The following is an 18,216-nucleotide window of genomic DNA, read 5'->3' as shown; positions in this document are numbered from 1 at the left end:
GTGTTCAGGTGAGGCTGGAAGCTCAAAAGGGCTGTTATGGAAATAAACAGGTAAAAACGGTGTTCAGGTGAGGCTGGAAGCACAAAAGGGCTGATATGAAAATAAACAGGTAAAAACGGTGTTCAGGTGTGAGAGAGAGTTAGGCTACATGGAGGATTATTGGGTAGTTTGGTTCATCAGGCTGACCCCGTCTTCATGGACGGGATTATTGGGTAGTTTGGTTCATCAGGCTGACCCCCAGTCTTCATGGAGGGGATTATTGGGTAGTTTGGTTCATCAGGCTGACCCCCAGTCTTCATGGAGGGGATTGTTGGGTAGTTTGGTTCATCAGGCTGACCCCCAGTCTTCATGGAGGGGATTATTGGGTAGTTTGGTTCATCAGGCTGACCCCAGTCTTCATGGAGGGGATTATTGGGTAGTTTGGTTCATCAGGCTGACCCCCAGTCTTCATGGAGGGGATTATTGGGTAGTTTGGTTCATCAGGCTGACCCCAGTCTTCATGGAGGGATTATTGGGTAGTTTGGTTCATCAGGCTGACCCCAGTCTTCATGGAGGGGATTATTGGGTAGTTTGGTTCATCAGGCTGACCCCCAGTCTTCATGGAGGGGATTATTGGGTAGTTTGGTTCATCAGGCTGACCCCAGTCTTCATGGAGGGGATTATTGGGTAGTTTGGTTCATCAGGCTGACCCCCAGTCTTCATGGAGGGGATTATTGGGTAGTTTGGTTCATTAGGATGACCCCAGTCTTCATGGAGGGGATTATTGGGTAGTTTGGTTCATCAGGCTGACCCCAGTCTTCATGGAGGGGGATTATTGGGCAGTTTGGTTCATCAGGCTGACCCCAGTCTTCATGGAGGGGATTATTGGGTAGTTTGGTTCATCAGGCTGACCCCCAGTCTTCATGGAGGGGATTATTGGGTAGTTTGGTTCATCAGGCTGACCCCCAGTCTTCATGGAGGGGATTATTGGGTTTGGTTCATCAGGCTGACCCCCAGTCTTCATGGGAGGGGATTATTGGGTAGTTTGGTTCATCAGGCTGACCCCCAGTCTTCATGGAGGGGATTATTGGGTAGTTTGGTTCATCAGGCTGACCCCCAGTCTTCATGGAGGGGATTATTGGGTAGTTTGGTTCATCAGGCTGACCCCCAGTCTTCATGGAGGGGATTATTGCGTGGTTGGTTCATCAGGCTGACCCCCAGTCTTCATGGAGGGGATTGTTGGGTAGTTTGGTTCATCAGGCTGACCCCCAGTCTTCATGGAGGGGATTATTGGGTAGTTTGGTTCATCAGGCTGACCCCCAGTCTTCATGGAGGGGATTATTGGGTAGTTTGGTTCATCAGGCTGACCCCCAGTCTTCATGGAGGGGGATTATTGGGTAGTTTGGTTCATCAGGCTGACCCCCAGTCTTCATGGAGGGGATTATTGGGTAGTTTGGTTCATCAGGCTGACCCCAGTCTTCATGGAGGGGATTGTTGGGTAGTTTGGTTCATCAGGCTGACCCCAGTCTTCATGGAGGGGGATTATTGGGTAGTTTGGTTCATCAGGCTGACCCCAGTCTTCATGGAGGGGATTATTGGGTAGTTTGGTTCATCAGGCTGACCCCCAGTCTTCATGGAGGGGATTATTGAGAGTCCAGCATGTCAGGGGATGGGGTGGGGGGTGAGAGCAGCAGTGGGTGATGGGTAGCTAGTCCTTGATCGGCTGTAGACCTGGGAGCCACAACTGCCAAGAGAAATTCAATGAAATAACAGAATTATGAAATAGGCTGAATCAAATTGTGTTTAAGACTCACACTTACCTCAGCCTGTGGACTGTTAATGTTTATATTTAAAATCAACACTGAGCTTTTCATGTTATAATCTGTTATTTATCAAATAATAAGATATTGAAACCATATACAATATGCACTAGAAATGGTTGTAATGAAAACCTGAGACACTCCTATAGACCTATGGAATTATGAGGGGGGAAAATTATGTATTTCTGAAAGATATCAAGTAATTTGAAGTCAATTCTTGCGTGGGAAACTGCAGTCTGGTTTGTTTGTCTGAGTGAACAGAGCAGTTGGGGGAAGGGAATACACATACAATGTTTCAATCTCCAACTGTCTTGTTTCACAGACTCCTGTGAGAGAGAATATAGTAGACGGTTGCTGTCAAAAAGTGATTGGTGAGTTTTCCTGTGTCCTGTGTTTATGACCTTTTAAGGACATCCTGTCCGGACGTTCTCTTCACTATTTAGGGTGTGCTTATGTAACTTGATAGTGCAGCTGTTTCTTTGAAGTAAAGCACATTGATGGGGAATATATGATCTATTATGCTGTGAGAGAAAGAGCACATATTTACCTGATTAGTTAAATATTAATAGTTAACAATGAATATGCTTAACAATAGTAGAGACATTTCTTAACTACCAATGCTGTGCTTTTGGTAAGGATGGTTCCCTCCAGCTCCCTGCAGTTGGTCTGGGCGTGTAGTCAAGGACATGGGATAGAGATCAACTGGAGGAACAGGTAGACCTGGATTGTTTCAATTTCTCGTTGCTTCCACACAGCCACAAGAAGAAAACATGGTGGCTCCTGATCTGCCAGGGAGGGGCGTGCTTGGATGAAAAGCAGAGATTGTTTTGGACAATTTGCAGAACTTATGAAGAGCTATACAAATCCTGTTGACTCTGTATTAACTTCTGCCTGCAATTGCATAACTAAAGATATTTTACATATACTCAGAAGCCGTTGTCTGTGTCATTTTCTAAAGTTTAAAGTTAGTTTAAGAATAAGAGAATATCAGCACTGTGCAAAGAACCCTCTACAACATGTTTGAAATAAAAAGTAATGGCCTGGTGATTGATGTGTCGTGTACTGACCTAGTTGAACTTAAAGTTTGAACTGTTTGAAAAATGTAAAACAGTTGGGAATTCTTTGTAGGAACTTATGGAGCTGCTGTGTAGTGAGCTTGTGACCCTTGTAGAATGAAAAAGTAATTTCTGGGTAGGTCTGCCTGAGTAAAAGTAAGTGTTAGACTTGTCCTGTGAACACTGCGAGCGACAAGAAACCTCAAGAGAGATCAACCACAGAAAACTCCAGAAACACGTCTCCCTAGACCAATTCTAGGTGTGTTGTGTCCTTCATGTCTGGGCCACAAGGACAAAACCATCGATGCCATTCTTTGTGATGCACCTGATTGTTTTAATGGTGGGATTGATATGAGTGGAGGCCAACCGGACGATTCAACAGTGAAGATTTTCACACACAGCTGTCTCAACAACCTGTTTCAGCCAAAAACCGGGAGTTTTTCTCCAGCGTTTCGCATGAGGGAATGGTTTAAGATAAGACTTGCTCTTTGTCAGATCTAAAAGGCCCTGAATGGAACATCCCTGCCTGGGTACGCACTGGAAGAGGAAGTCTGTGGGCCAGATGATTTGAAAGTCATACGAATCTCTTCAGTAGCGTAGAGTCCAGACTCCAAAGTGACAATTTTAGGTTGACTGCCGTAGGTAGTCCGTGTTGAGCAGCTACAGCTTCAGGGCGAACAGTGCTCTCTGCCGTAGGTAGTCCGTGTTGAGCAGCTACAGCTTCAGGGCGAACAGTGCTCTCTGCCGTAGGTAGTCCGTGTTGAGCAGCTACAGCTTCAGGGCGAACAGTGCTCTCTGCCGTAGGTAGTCCGTGTTGAGCAGCTACAGCTTCAGGGCGAACAGTGCTCTCTGCCGTGGGTAGTCCGTGTTGAGCAGCTACAGCTTCAGGGCGAACAGTGCTCTCTGCCGTAGGTAGTCCGTGTTGAGCAGCTACAGCTTCAGGGCGAACAGTGCTCTCTGCCGTAGGTAGTCCGTGTTGAGCAGCTACAGCTTCAGGGCGAACAGTGCTCTCTGCCGTAGGTAGTCCGTGTTGAGCAGCTACAGCTTCAGGGCGAACAGTGCTCTCTGCCGTAGGTAGTCCGTGTTGAGCAGCTACAGCTTCCAGGGCGAACAGTGCTCTCTGCCGTAGGTAGTCCGTGTTGAGCAGCTACAGCTTCAGGGCGAACAGTGCTCTCTGCCGTAGGTAGTCCGTGTTGAGCAGCTACAGCTTCAGGGCGAACAGTGCTCTCTGCCGTGGGTAGTCCGTGTTGAGCAGCTACAGCTTCAGGGCGAACAGTGCTCTCTGCCGTAGGTAGTCCGTGTTGAGCAGCTACAGCTTCAGGGCGAACAGTGCTCTCTGCCGTAGGTAGTCCGTGTTGAGCAGCTACAGCTTCAGGGCGAACAGTGCTCTCTGCCGTAGGTAGTCCGTGTTGAGCAGCTACAGCTTCCAGGGCGAACAGTGCTCTCTGCCGTAGGTAGTCCGTGTTGAGCAGCTACAGCTTCAGGGCGAACAGTGCTCTCTGCCGTAGGTAGTCCGTGTTGAGCAGCTACAGCTTCAGGGCGAACAGTGCTCTCTGCCGTAGGTAGTCCGTGTTGAGCAGCTACAGCTTCAGGGCAGACAGTGCTCTCTGCCGTAGGTAGTCCGTGTGAGCAGCTACAGCTTCAGGGCGAACAGTGCTCTCTGCCGTAGGTAGTCCGTGTTGAGCAGCTACAGCTTCAGGGCGAACAGTGCTCTCTGCCGTAGGTAGTCCGTGTTGAGCAGCTACAGCTTCAGGGGCGAACAGTGCTCTCTGCCGTAGGTAGTCCGTGTTGAGCAGCTACAGCTTCAGGGGCGAACAGTGCTCTCTGCCGTAGGTAGTCCGTGTGAGCAGCTACAGCTTCAGGGCGAACAGTGCTCTCTGCCGTAGGTAGTCCGTGTTGAGCAGCTACAGCTGCTGGAACAGCTCTTTGAGAAAACAGGGCCTGGTCTCATCCTGAGATATCACAGAAGCAACCTCAGAGTGGATGGTCTCACGCAACACCTCAAACAATGAACCATCAGTGACCCCCGCATCTGTCAACACACAAATCAACAAACATTCCTTTTAGGTCAATGGCTGTGTCCCAAATGGCACCCTATTCCCTATGCAGTACACTACTTTTGACCATGGGCCCTAGTCAAAAGTGATTTTTAGTTGTATGCACAAATGCATCAGATTCATTGCTCTATAATCCCCTTCACTCACCAGGTGTTCTTCTGTGTCCTCTACTCTGGTTCCTTTTGTTCTTAGACGAGGACAGGCTGTGTTTAGACATGAGGCTGACGGGGGCGGTGGCCTTGTTGGATTTGAGGGTTGTCATTGGGCTGGCGGTGGTGTCCACGGGGTTGGATAGACTGCTGGTGAGAATTCTGAAGATTTCTCTCCAAACCGACTGCTCCTGCCATTTCTATGGAGAGGAAATAACCTGGAGGTTTTCTGGCTCTTCGCTTTACCACCTAGCTGGTCTGGACTTCCAACATGGACATCCGCCAAGCTGACGGCTCTTGGCAGTGTGCTTCTGTCCTCCTCCTCCTCCTCCTCCTCCTCCTCCTCAGGAACCCTAGAATTGAGAATCCAAGTTGTTCTATTCTGGAATATTGTCTCCATTAACAACATGTATTTAGTATGCCAACCCAATCAGAAAACATTCTCACAACTGAGCAGGCACAGGCTTCCACTGTCTCAAATTGAGTGTGCTTTTCAATAACAAATCATGATGTAATTTACCATGAAACAAACAGAGGAGGAGGCAGCTCCAAAAACTGTGATTGCAGTAGGTTTACCATTGTTCTGGCCCATTCATAGAGTGGCTATCAAATGGCTGTGGAAAGGCTGTATCATGAGCTGTCAGCACAGAGGACTTCGGCTCAGCCCACTGCTGCCATCTGGTGCTTGACTGGGGATCTGGTAAGTCCCCCATAGATGGGTGAGGTGCAGGACAAGGGTCAAATCCTGAAAAGATACAAACAGTTACTGATCAATGATTAATTATAATTCACTATTCATACTTTTTAAACATTTTGTTCTTGTTAAGTCATACAAAATCCCCAGCTTGCATTGAAACCTGGAGAGTTAAATAAAGACCTTGCCTGAGGGAGGATATGAGAAGGTGTTGATGCCACTCATCTTCAAGGTATTTACTGGGGGAGGCAAGGGAGGTTGAGACTGTTGTTCGTGTAGGAGATCATTCAAAAGCTGCCTCATTCTGTTAAATGAAATCATGTTTTAGTTGAAGTGGACAATATGCATTTTCACTACTGAACAGGGAACAAGCCCTTGCATTTGGTCACAATACAGTAATGTCATCGCAAACACATTCATCGCAAATACAGTAATGTCATCGCTGTTTATGGTCAAGGCTTTACTGTATCCCACCTTTGGATGTTGTTCTGTTGTCTGGCCAGCTTGGTGCAGCAGTGGTTGAGTTGGTTCCTGATGAGGTAGACCTGTGTATGTCCAGGGCTGATGCCATAAGGGCTCAGGGAGAGTACAGACTGGAACACATAGGACATAATCTGGTACAATGTAGGAAGAGAGTAGCACACAATATTACAAACTCCTCCTATTCCTCATTATAAAATCCTCATCACCACCACCACCCTCTTAACAGAAACCAGCGCTATGAAAGCTCAGTTCTCCTGTAAGAGGTGTCTGACCTGCTGGTTCTGTCCCAGTGAGTGGCACACCCTTGTGCTGTAGTCCAGTTGTCTCTGGAGCTGTCTGATCTGCTCCTGTCTCTCCTGTCTCTGCCGTCTCTCCTGTCTCTGCTGTCTCTCCTGTCTCTGCTGTCTCTCCTGTATCTGCCGTCTCTGCTGTCTCTCCTGTCTCTGCCGTCTCTCCTGTCTCTGCTGTCTCTCCTGTCTCTGCTGTCTCTGCTGTCTCTGCCGTCTCTCCTGTCTCTGCCGTCTCTGCTGTCTCTGCTGTCTCTGCTGTCTCTCCTGTCTCTCCTGTCTCTCCTGTCTCTCCTGTCTCTGCTGTCTCTGCTGTCTCTCCTGTCTCTCCTGTCTCTCCTGTCTCTGCTGTCTCTCCTGTCTCTCCTGTCTCTGCCGTCTCTCCTGTCTCTCCTGTCTCTGCTGTCTCTGCTGTCTCTGCTGTCTCTGCTGTCTCTCCTGTCTCTCCTGTCTCTGCTGTCTCTCCTGTATCTGCCGTCTCTGCTGTCTCTCCTGTCTCTGCCGTCTCTCCTGTCTCTGCTGTCTCTCCTGTCTCTGCTGTCTCTCCTGTATCTGCCGTCTCTGCTGTCTCTCCTGTATCTGCCGTCTCTGCTGTCTCTGCTGTCTCTGCTGTCTCTGCTGTCTCTGCTGTCTCTCCTGTCTCTCCTGTCTCTCCTGTCTCTGCCGTCTCTCCTGTCTCTCCTGTCTCTCCTGTCTCTTCCGTCTCTGCTGTCTCTGCTGTCTCTGCTGTCTCTGCTGTCTCTGCTGTCTCTCCTGTCTCTTCCGTCTCTGCTGTCTCTCCTGTCTCTCCTGTCTCTCCTGTCTCTCCTGTCTCTTCCGTCTCTGCTGTCTCTGCTGTCTCTGCTGTCTCTGCTGTCTCTGCTGTCTCTCCTGTCTCTTCCGTCTCTGCTGTCTCTGCTGTCTCTGCTGTCTCTGCTGTCTCTGCTGTCTCTCCTGTCTCTCCTGTCTCTGCTGTCTCTCCTGTCTCTCCTGTCTCTCCTGTCTCTGCTGTCTCTGCCGTCTCTGCTGTCTCTGCTGTCTCTGCTGTCTCTGCTGTCTCTGCTGTCTCTCCTGTCTCTCCTGTCTCTGCCGTCTCTCCTGTCTCTCCTGTCTCTCCTGTCTCTGCTGTCTCTGCCGTCTCTCCTGTCTCTCCTGTCTCTCCTGTCTCTGCTGTCTCTCCTGTCTCTCCTGTCTCTCCTGTCTCTCCTGTCTCTGCTGTCTCTGCTGTCTCTGCTGTCTCTCCTGTCTCTCCTGTCTCTCCTGTCTCTCCTGTCTCTCCTGTCTCTGCCGTCTCTGCTGTCTCTGCCGTCTCTCCTGTCTCTGCTGTCTCTCCTGTCTCTGCTGTCTCTGCCGTCTCTCCTGTCTCTCCTGTCTCTGCCGTCTCTCCTGTCTCTCCTGTCTCTGCCGTCTCTCCTGTCTCTGCTGTCTCTGCTGTCTCTCCTGTCTCTCCTGTCTCTCCTGTCTCTGCTGTCTCTCCTGTATCTCCTGTCTCTGCCGTCTCTGCCGTCTCTCCTGTCTCTCCTGTCTCTCCTGTCTCTTCCGTCTCTGCTGTCTCTGCTGTCTCTGCTGTCTCTGCTGTCTCTGCTGTCTCTGCTGTCTCTCCTCCACCTCCACGCTAGACAGATCTGACACCCAGTGCACCTTCTCCTGGCCATGACTCCTGACCCTCAGCTGACCCCTAGCCTAGAGAGAGGGACGCAGGTTTCCCTCCACAGAGGGGTCACTGGAGAGGGAAGACCAGGCCCGGATACATTGTCTGCATCCCAAATGACACCCTATTCCCTATATAGTGCACTTTATGGGCCCTCATGGGCCCTGGTCAAAAGTAATTCACTATAAAGGGAAAAGGGTGCCATTTGGGACGCAGGCATTATCTCCATGTTTTCCTACATCAATAGCAATGTAAAGTGGAATGTGAAACAGTCAATAGCAACCTTTCTCTGGATCCTCTGGTCCTGTTGGACTGTCTCATTCTGAAAGACTCAGAACTGGAGTCCACCTCCTCCTCTTCCTCAACCCCCATCTCCTAGCCATCTTCCTCCAGCTTCCTCCGTCCTGAAAGGGGACATCCCAACAAATAATTAAATTATCACTAGAATGGACATTGGCATCCTAGCAACATAAAAATCTGCTATCTTGGTCAGGTGAATTTAATTCCAAACTCATTAACACACAAAAACACTGCCAGCACAGGCACAAAGGGTAATGGAATCATTTATGGACTACTTACAGGAGAAAGAGCAACAGGCAAACACAGAGGCATGCACACAGACAACAGATCATCAACCAGGGAAGGCACCTGCCCTGACACGCTTCTTCATCAGAGCAGCAGTCAAACAACGACATGCTGCTGGACACATGACTGAGAAAAACTGGCTTCCACATGACGGCAAGACATTAGCTCAAATACATCACTTCTAAAAGATAATGGTCTCCCAAATGATAACGCAGGCTGCCCTCCAAAGTTATCCCCTTAGTCTAACCTGTCATCCATCCACTGATGCTCTGAGAGCTGCTCCTCCATCCTTTTGTAGGAGTCATTCAATCTGTGTCTCCCCTGATACTCTGCCATTAAAGATTCAGGCCCTGTCCTCTTCTGGCTCAGCTTCCCTCCCAGGATCTGGTGTCGCTGCACCTCAGAGTTAGTCCACAGCTGAAAACAAACAGGGATCAGATCAGTTGGGTATTAGCTGTTACGTTTTGGGATGTACTGCGTGTGTACTATGCTGTACCTGTGTCTCGAGTGAACAGGCTGAAGCAGCGTGCTCTGTGTGGTTCATCATGGCTTCACTGTAACTAGGCTGTAAGGGCTGCTCAGGTCGAATGGGCTGCAGGGAAATCTGTGACTCCCTGGTAACTCGTCACACTGGACACAGAGGTGCTGCTGCCTACATACAGAATTGAAAATCACTGGCCACTTTAATAAATGGAACACTAGTCACTTTAATAATGCCACTTTAATAATGTTTACATATCTTGCATTACTCGTCTCATATGTATATACTGTATTCTATACTATCTATGCATCTTAGCCTATGCCGCACTGATAATGACATTGCTCATCCATATATTTATATATTCTTCTTCCATTCCTTTACTTAGATTTGTGTGTATTAGATATTTGTTGTAGAACTGTTAGATATTACTTGCTAGATATTACTGCAGTGTCGGAACTAGAAGCACAAACATCTCGCTACACTCGCAATAACATCTGCTAACCATGTGTATGTGACCAATCAATTTGATTTGATTTGATTTGATTTGAATGCACACATACACAATCCATGTCTCAATTGTGTCAAGACTTAAAAATCCTTCTTTAACCTGTCTCCTCCCCTTCATCTACACTGATTGAAGTGGATTTAACAAGTGACATCAATAAGGGATCATAGCTTTCACCTGGATTCACCTGGTCAGTCCATGTCCTAATGTTTTGTCCACTCAGTGTATACAGTACCAGTTAAACGTTTGGACACACCTACTCATTCCAGGGTTTTTCTTTATTTTTTAAACTATTTTCTACATTGTAGAATAATAGTGAAGACATCAAAACTATGAAACAACACATATGGAATCATGTAGTAACCAAAAAGGTGTTCCTTATTCTCTCTGTCTGTCAATGGTCTAGGCTACTAAAAGGGCTAATTTGGGTGATGTCACAAGTTTTCTCTTTGGACAAGTTCTCTCTCTAATCTACAACCATTCGAAGAATACATCATTTGACATTATGGCAAATAAAATACACTTTATGATTATTTCTTTATCCTAATTCTTGCTGTTCTGTTCTGTTTCCACTAGATGTCACTCTGCCAACCTGAATGGCTACTACTACCAAGGTGCCTACAGTGATGTGACAGACAGCGGAGTAGTCTGGTACACCTGGCATGGCTGGTGGTACTCCCTCAAGTCTGTAGTCATGAAAATAAGGCCGGCTGCTTTTGAGCCCAATATTGTCTGATCCTGTGGATACAATCCAATTAAAGTGGGCTAAAACAGTGTATTATTTAGTCACATTTTATCACATAAGCTATGCAAGAAGCAGAAGTGTTTGAATGAATTCCTGATCACAATTATGTGCTCTTATCATTCTCAATAAGTGCCTTGCTTGCAAATCTGATTAAAATGTTTTACTTGTTGTTTTTCTGTCTCACTGGCGGAGAAAATAAGCTGACTGACTATTCAAATTTACCTAAAAATAAAAACCTGCAGGGAAAGAATAATAGTCTGTCAAAGATAGACTATTTCAAACAATTTCTAAAAAGATGAGAGTGCTTAGGCTTGGTGACTGTAGTGTGTGCAATAATTAGGCATAGGCCTACTGTCCTAAAACAAAAACTAACTGAAGGCTACCTCACCTCAGGCTCCTGACATCCATGGCCACGTTCAGTAGGTAGTTAGTATACATTTTCTTACATTGCAGATAGAAATGCCATGAATTGAAGAATAGAGCCAACTTCATTCCGTTTCAAAACCTTGAGTCCTGCTGAACGCACCATAGGTGAGCGCGAACTCTGAGGGGCGCGTGCAGCAGGCATATAAGATCCATCTCGGGATTTGCGAAATCCATTTGATCTGCTCATATCAACTCAAACGTTCTTCTTGTGAGTATGATTTTTCTACATACACGCAGCAATTGACACAAGCAAGTGTAAAAAAAATAATCAATTCGTTAATTTAGTTTGCAGTAGGCTAGACTTTTAAAGATTTGTGAAAAAATATGATAGTCTAGGAACCTCTAGAAAAAGCAACGCTTCAAATACAATTTGTGCCCTGATTTAGCTGCCTAAACTCCACTCCTTCACCGTGGAGCGGCGTTTAGTCAGCTATTCCACTCCTTCACCGTGGAGCGGCGTTTAGTCAGCTATTCCACTCCTTCACCGTGGAGCGGCGTTTAGTCAGCTATTATCAGGCCTTGTGGACCATGTAGCCTATTTTAAAGTGCTTTATTTTGATTTGGCCTAATTTCGATGCTTATTAGTTCTAGCAACGCCTGTACCCTCCAACCATCAAGGCCCGAGTGTTTTACAGATTGAAATGTGAAGGAGGCTTCTATACATTTCAAAATGGACTCCTGGCCTCTGTCGTAGTAAATATATATAATGTTATAGCTTGGTCTGACTAAAATCTTGTGCATAACCCATCTTGTGTTGGGCCTTTGGATTTAATACAATGCACAAAGACTTCTATCTTGTCGGCCTTATCAGCAGGTGGCTATGGACAACACCCACACCATAGTCTCTCAGTTCTCCCAAACTCACGACTTCTTGCTCTGAGGACATACACACACACCCCCCACACACACACACATATACACACACACACACACACACACACATCATCATTGTTAAACATACACACACATACACACACACACACACACACACACACACACATACACACACACACACACACACACATCATCATTGTTAAACATACACACACATACACACACACACACACACACATACACACACACACACACACACATCATCATTGTTAAACATACACACATACACACACACACACACACACATACACACACACACACATACACACACACACACACACAACACATACACACACGCACACACACACACACACACATCATCATTGTTAAGCACACACACACAAAAACCCCCTTCTCTTAGGCTGAACATCTGAAGACAGAGAACCCGACTCAGAGCCAATGCAATGGAAGTGACCTCGACCAACTCATCAGGACCAATCAGAAGATCAGAACTACTAGAATCAACCTACTTTATTTTATTGTATAAAATGTCAGCACACAATGTTTAGGGGCTCTCGCTCTCAGATATCTCCCTACGAGGTTGACGAACGGGTCCGTGCACGCTATTTACAGATATCTTTACCTCTGAATAAACTGCCTCATATTATACAATCATCCACCTTGTCCGAAAAGTCTCTACTTGGTCTCCGTTCTCCAGTAAACTTGTGATCATCAACAAACTTGGTAGCAGAGGATGGTTTTCTAACTCTGAATTCGGTCCATAAAAGTTGATAGAGACAGAGACAAGTAAGAGACGGATCTGAAAGGACGGGTGACCTGTCCGCAGGAGCAGCCGGGAATCCAGCTCGCCTCAGGAAACTGATCTAGACGGCCGTCAATACAAAGGTAAGCAGAACCTGTTAAAACAAAATCTGCATATTGTATTGTAGGATAAACCCAAATTATGATCAGTAGTACTGGGCGTGAGTATGGATTACTGATAAATTTATAACATACAGTGGGGAAAAAAAGTATTTAGTCAGTCACCAATTGTGCAAGTTCTCCCACTTAAAAAGAAGAGAGAGGCCTGTAATTTTCATCATAGGTACACGCCAACTATGACAGACAAAATGAGAAAAAAAAATCCAGAAAATCACATTGTAGGATTTTTTATGAATTTATTTGCAAATTATGGTGGAAAATAAGTATTTGGTCAATAACAAAAGTTTCTCAATACTTTGTTATATACCCTTTGTTGGCAATGACACAGGTCAAACGTTTTCTGTAAGTCTTCACAAGGTTTTCACACACTGTTGCTGGTATTTTGGCCCATTCCTCCATGCAGATCTCCTCTAGAGCAGTGATGTTTTGGGGCTGTCGCTGGGCAACACGGACTTTCAACTCCCTCCAAAGATTTTCTATGGGGTTGAGATCTGGAGACTGGCTAGGCCACTCCAGGACCTTGAAATGCTTCTTACGAAGCCACTCCTTCGTTTCCCGGGCGGTGATTTGGGATCATTGTCATGCTGAAAGACCCAGCCACGTTTCATCTTCAATGCCCTTGCTGATGGAAGGAGGTTTTCACTCAAAATCTCACGATACATGGCTCCATTCATTCTTTCCTTTACACGGATCAGTCGTCATGGTCCCTTTGCAGAAAAACAGCCCCAAAGCATGATGTTTCCACCCCCATGCTTCACAGTAGGTATGGTGTTCTTTGGATGCAACTCAGCATTCTTTGTCCTCCAAACACGACGAGTTGAGTTTTTACCAAAAAGTTATATTTTGGTTTCATCTGACCATATGACATTCTCCCAATCCTCTTCTGGATCATCCAAATGCACTCTAGCAAACTTCAGACGGGCCTGGACATGTACTGGCTTAAGCAGGGGGACACGTCTGCCACTGCAGGATTTGAGTCCTGGGGCGTAGTGTGTTACTGATGGTAGGCTTTGTTACTTTGGTCCCAGCTCTCTGCAGGTCATTCACTAGGTCCCCCTGTGTGGTTCTGGGATTTTTGCTCACCGTTCTAGTGATCATTTTGACCCCATGGGGTGAGATCTTGCGTGGAGCCCCAGATCTAGGGAGATTATCAGTGGTCTTGTATGTCTTCCATTTCCTAATAATTGCTCCCACAGTTGATTTCTTCAAACCAAGCTGCTTACCTATTGCAGATTCAGTCTTCCCAGCCTGGTGCAGGTCTACAATTTTGTTTCTGGTGTCCTTTGACAGCTCTTTGGTCTTGGCCATAGTGGAGTTTGGAGTGTGACTGTTTGAGGTTGTGGACAGGTGTCATTTATACTGATAACAAGTTCAAACAGGTGCCATTAATACAGGTAATGAGTGGAGGACAGAGGAGCCTCTTAAAGAAGAAGTTACAGGTCTGTGAGAGCCAGAAATCTTGCTTGTTTGTGGGTGACCAAATACTTATTTTCCACCATAATTTGCAAATAAATTCATTAAAAATCCTACAATGTGATTTTCTGGATTTTCTTTTCTCAATTTGTCTGTCATAGTTGACGTGTACCTATGATGAAAATTACAGGCCTCTCTCATCTTTTTAAGTGGGAGAACTTGCACAATTGGTGGCTGACTAAATACTTTTTTGCCCCACTGTATCTATTATGACTCAAAAGGCACATATGTAAAGATATCTGAATTCTTTAGGTTTTTACTGTTGAAATGTGACTCTCTAGGGGAGGAGTCTAGTTACAGAGGTGGTGGTTCACGAGAGACGGACCCTTTTATTTTTTGCTGTTGATATCTGAAATCTTAGGTTTTTACTGTTGAAATGTGACTCTAAGAGAAGAAGTCTAGTTACAGTGTTTTTTTTCCTGTTGAAATGCGGCTTTCTAGTGAGGAGCCTATTACAGAGGTTTTGGTCCACAAGCGATGGACTCTTTTATTTGATCCACAAGAGAAGGATCTGGTGACTTGATAAAAGATTCAGATAGTCGGGTTGAGTTAATTCCGTGAGAATCCAAGTCCAGAAAAGGTTCTCCCGACTAGACGCCAGTTGAATGGTTTAAACGACTGGGAGTCTCCTTGAGGAGAATCAAAAAAATAAAAATAAAAATACAAGTTCAGATAGTCGGGCAATTTGGTTGACGTGGCACTCAACTATATGTACTGTGAGGAACTTAAACTGAATTCGTGTGTTGATGCTGATATGTAATGAAAATGTAATTGTTGGAAATGATAACCTGAATGTTGTGTAAGATTGGCCGTTTCATGAGACTAACTAGTGGATAACTTTTAAGAGGACCACTGAGTCCTATTTTGCCTGTTATGTAGCCGCTGCGCTAAAAGCTGACTTGAACTTTTTCCCTCTTGTGGTGTTGGTATTTTCATAATTCCTAAAATTAAATTGATAATTATTTTGGGAGCGCTCGAGTTTGCTAATATATTGTTCCAAAGGGCGATTCTGATACCTTTTGGGAAAATATATAATAACTCGAATACCTGAAAAACAATAATAACTTTTGCTAAATAAATCCCTAGAATTAGATTGATAATTATTTTAGGAGCGCTTGGGTTTGTTAATGTATTCTTCCAAAAGGGCGATTCTGATACCTTTTGGGAAAGTATATAATAGCTCGAGTACCTGAAAGACAATAATACCTTTTGCAAAATAATTCCTAATAATAAAGCATTGAACATTTTTTGTGTACGAGGGTGGGACATCAGAGATAAATCTCAGTCAGCGCCAAGAATACATTGCTGGATTCGGCCAGTGACGGAGCTAAGAGCACCAAGATAGTCTAATAAACTGTATAACCATGGCAACCACTACCGTCCCAAAACTCAAATTTAATGAATATCTAGATCAAAAATACAGGATAGAGCGGGAGGGAAAGAACAGTATAAGACAGTGAAGAAAGTGTGGGAGGGAGTGAAACTCAAATGGACACAAGCAGGTTACTTTAGCGGGGGTGCCCCGTCTAAAGGGCAACTCACCTCTATGGAGATAGAGCTAGGGGAGGCAGGTGAGGGAAGGAACAGAAAGTGAAGTGAAAAGGAATAAGTCTCACTTATTCAAGAAGGAAGGGACTAAACACAGAGAGAGAGCAGAGGCTGAGCTAAGGATAGGTACGTGGGCAATTGAGGAAACACGACGAGCACACCCATACAAGAAACCAGACATGATGGGTGTGGTGATTGAACCCACAACTGAGACAACACCAATAGTGGGGACACAGTCCATGAGTGACATACCAGCGCCCTCAGCACCACTGTATCCGACCCTGCCACAGGAAGCGAAGAGCACACCACCCGCATACACACCCACTCCTCCAACTAACCCTTATAACCCATTCCTAAGTCCTGCAGTGGTACAAGCGCCTGTGTTCGTGGTGCAAGGAGGACACCTAGAGGGGAACATGGCACTAAGCGTAGGGCAAGGAGTACTTCACTGTGTGGAAGTCCGAGCCAACAGCGAGCCACAAGGACGAGAGGAGCCACACCCGGCCGGCGGAACCCAACCCAGACCCAGTCCCACAAGTGGGGGTTCCAACCCAGAGTCCCTGGTAATGATGACTCAAAACCAACCGTCAGATCTATACAGGAAAGGGGGGAGCATCTGGCCTAAGACAAGCAGCTGCACCCAATCAGCCTAAACCCAGACTCTCAGAATGGTTTGTCGAAAGGGGAAGTACCCAATCCATGACAGAAGGGGGTGCAGGGGACAATGAGCTTTGGGGGTCGATAGGGTCTGGCTCATTAAGAAGCTCACGGGGGGTCTCAATCGGGGACCCACCAAGTGAGGATGATGAAGGAGAACAAAGGAAGGAAGAAAAAAACCTATGAGGCTGAGTGGGATGCGTGTCAGGGACAGGCGTCACATAACACCACCATAATAGAAGAAGCAGAGAAGGGGAAGACCTGGGCCTTGAAAAGGGGGTGATGGTGGGGGAAGTTGTTGACTTGCATGAACCCATCAGAAAATCTGCCAGACTCAGGGAAAGGGGATTGAACTCCCAAATGCCACTTAGACCAACAGCAGACCGACAACATGAAGAATACCAACCCTGGAAGATGACTAACCTGACCGCCCTGATGGATCAGATGCCCAGCCTCCATGGTGGAGCGTCTGCTTGGCTGTTGCAACTTCAAACCCTTACATCTGGATTTAGGCTTGCTCTGGCAGACATGAAGGCACTCTTGGCCAGGGCCACAGATCACACCACCATGATGGTACTGACAAGAGAGGCAGGTCTGGAAAAGAGCGGAGGTGTGGACGCCACCGGAAGTCTATAGAACTGTGTTGTGGGAAGTTCTGAGGAGGGCATATCCTACCGAACGAAACCATGCAACACTGACCTCTTTTACCATCGGTCCTGGGGAACAGCCAGCTGCCTACCTGGACAGGGCCAAAACCACCTGGAGAACGGTCCATGACGAACCATATGATCACTCCGACACCACGTGCAGCATGTGGAAAGAGATGGTGGTGAGCGGGACCCCAAGTGACGTTCAAACCAAACTAAGGGGAACTGTGGGATTAATGGCACTCCCTAGGGCGCAGTTTAGCTCCCATGTTCATCATCACATCACCCAATACAACAAAGACAAGGGAGGGGCGGAAACACATGTCCAATCCCTGCAGGTGCAGCTGCTCAAACTACAACTGAAAGAGGCACAGAAGGGAGATAAGCCAAAGAAACAGATGGTGGCTGAAGACCAACCTGACATTTCTCAAATAATTGAAAAAACTGTCTCACAAATGATACAAACACAACAGCCGCCTCCAACAACACTCCCAACGATCGCAATGGTGCCTCAGCCATACTATCAAGCACCAACTCCACCATATCAGCCACCGGTGGCACCATACCAGACTCAATGGGGACAGCCAAGGACACAAGGTAATGGGGGGGCCTGTTACAATTGTCATCAATATGGCCACTCTGTCAGATGGTGTCCATTACCACCTAGTCCGCAACAACTACACTGGTTGGCAAACAGGGGTAGAGGTTATGCCTTCAGATCAAGAGGAGGCCCAAGACCGATGTACCAGCCACATGCTGCCCTACCAGCATATAACCACCCACAACAAGACCCAAACCAACAGCCTAACCAGCAGCCAGCTCCTACCTTCCAGGGCATGTCAGACGAATATCCTCCCTGGCCCTGAAGCTGCCCACCACCACAGAACGGGAATGGGGGTCAGCATTTTCCACTCCACACTGAACCAACTGTCATGTGTGAAGTGGAGGGAGTTACCCACCAATTTTTCGGTAGACACAGGATGTACGTACTCTGCCATAAGATCTCGTCAACCACTCTCTTCGGAATCAATACAGGTGGTGGGGGTATCAGGAACACCCGAAGCACAAAACAAGACCATACCATTGCTCTTCCAATGGGGCCCTTCCAATTTGAAGCATCAATTCCTATATTGTCCCAACTGTCCAATCAACCTATTAGGAAGGGACCTATTGTGCAAACTGAAATGTTCAATCTACCTTACCGAAAAGGGTGTGGAGG

Source organism: Coregonus clupeaformis, unplaced genomic scaffold (assembly GCF_020615455.1).
Source record: "Coregonus clupeaformis isolate EN_2021a unplaced genomic scaffold, ASM2061545v1 scaf0316, whole genome shotgun sequence".
Taxonomy (NCBI): Eukaryota; Metazoa; Chordata; class Actinopteri; order Salmoniformes; family Salmonidae; genus Coregonus; species Coregonus clupeaformis.
Note: the sequence above shows the minus strand (reverse complement) of the source record.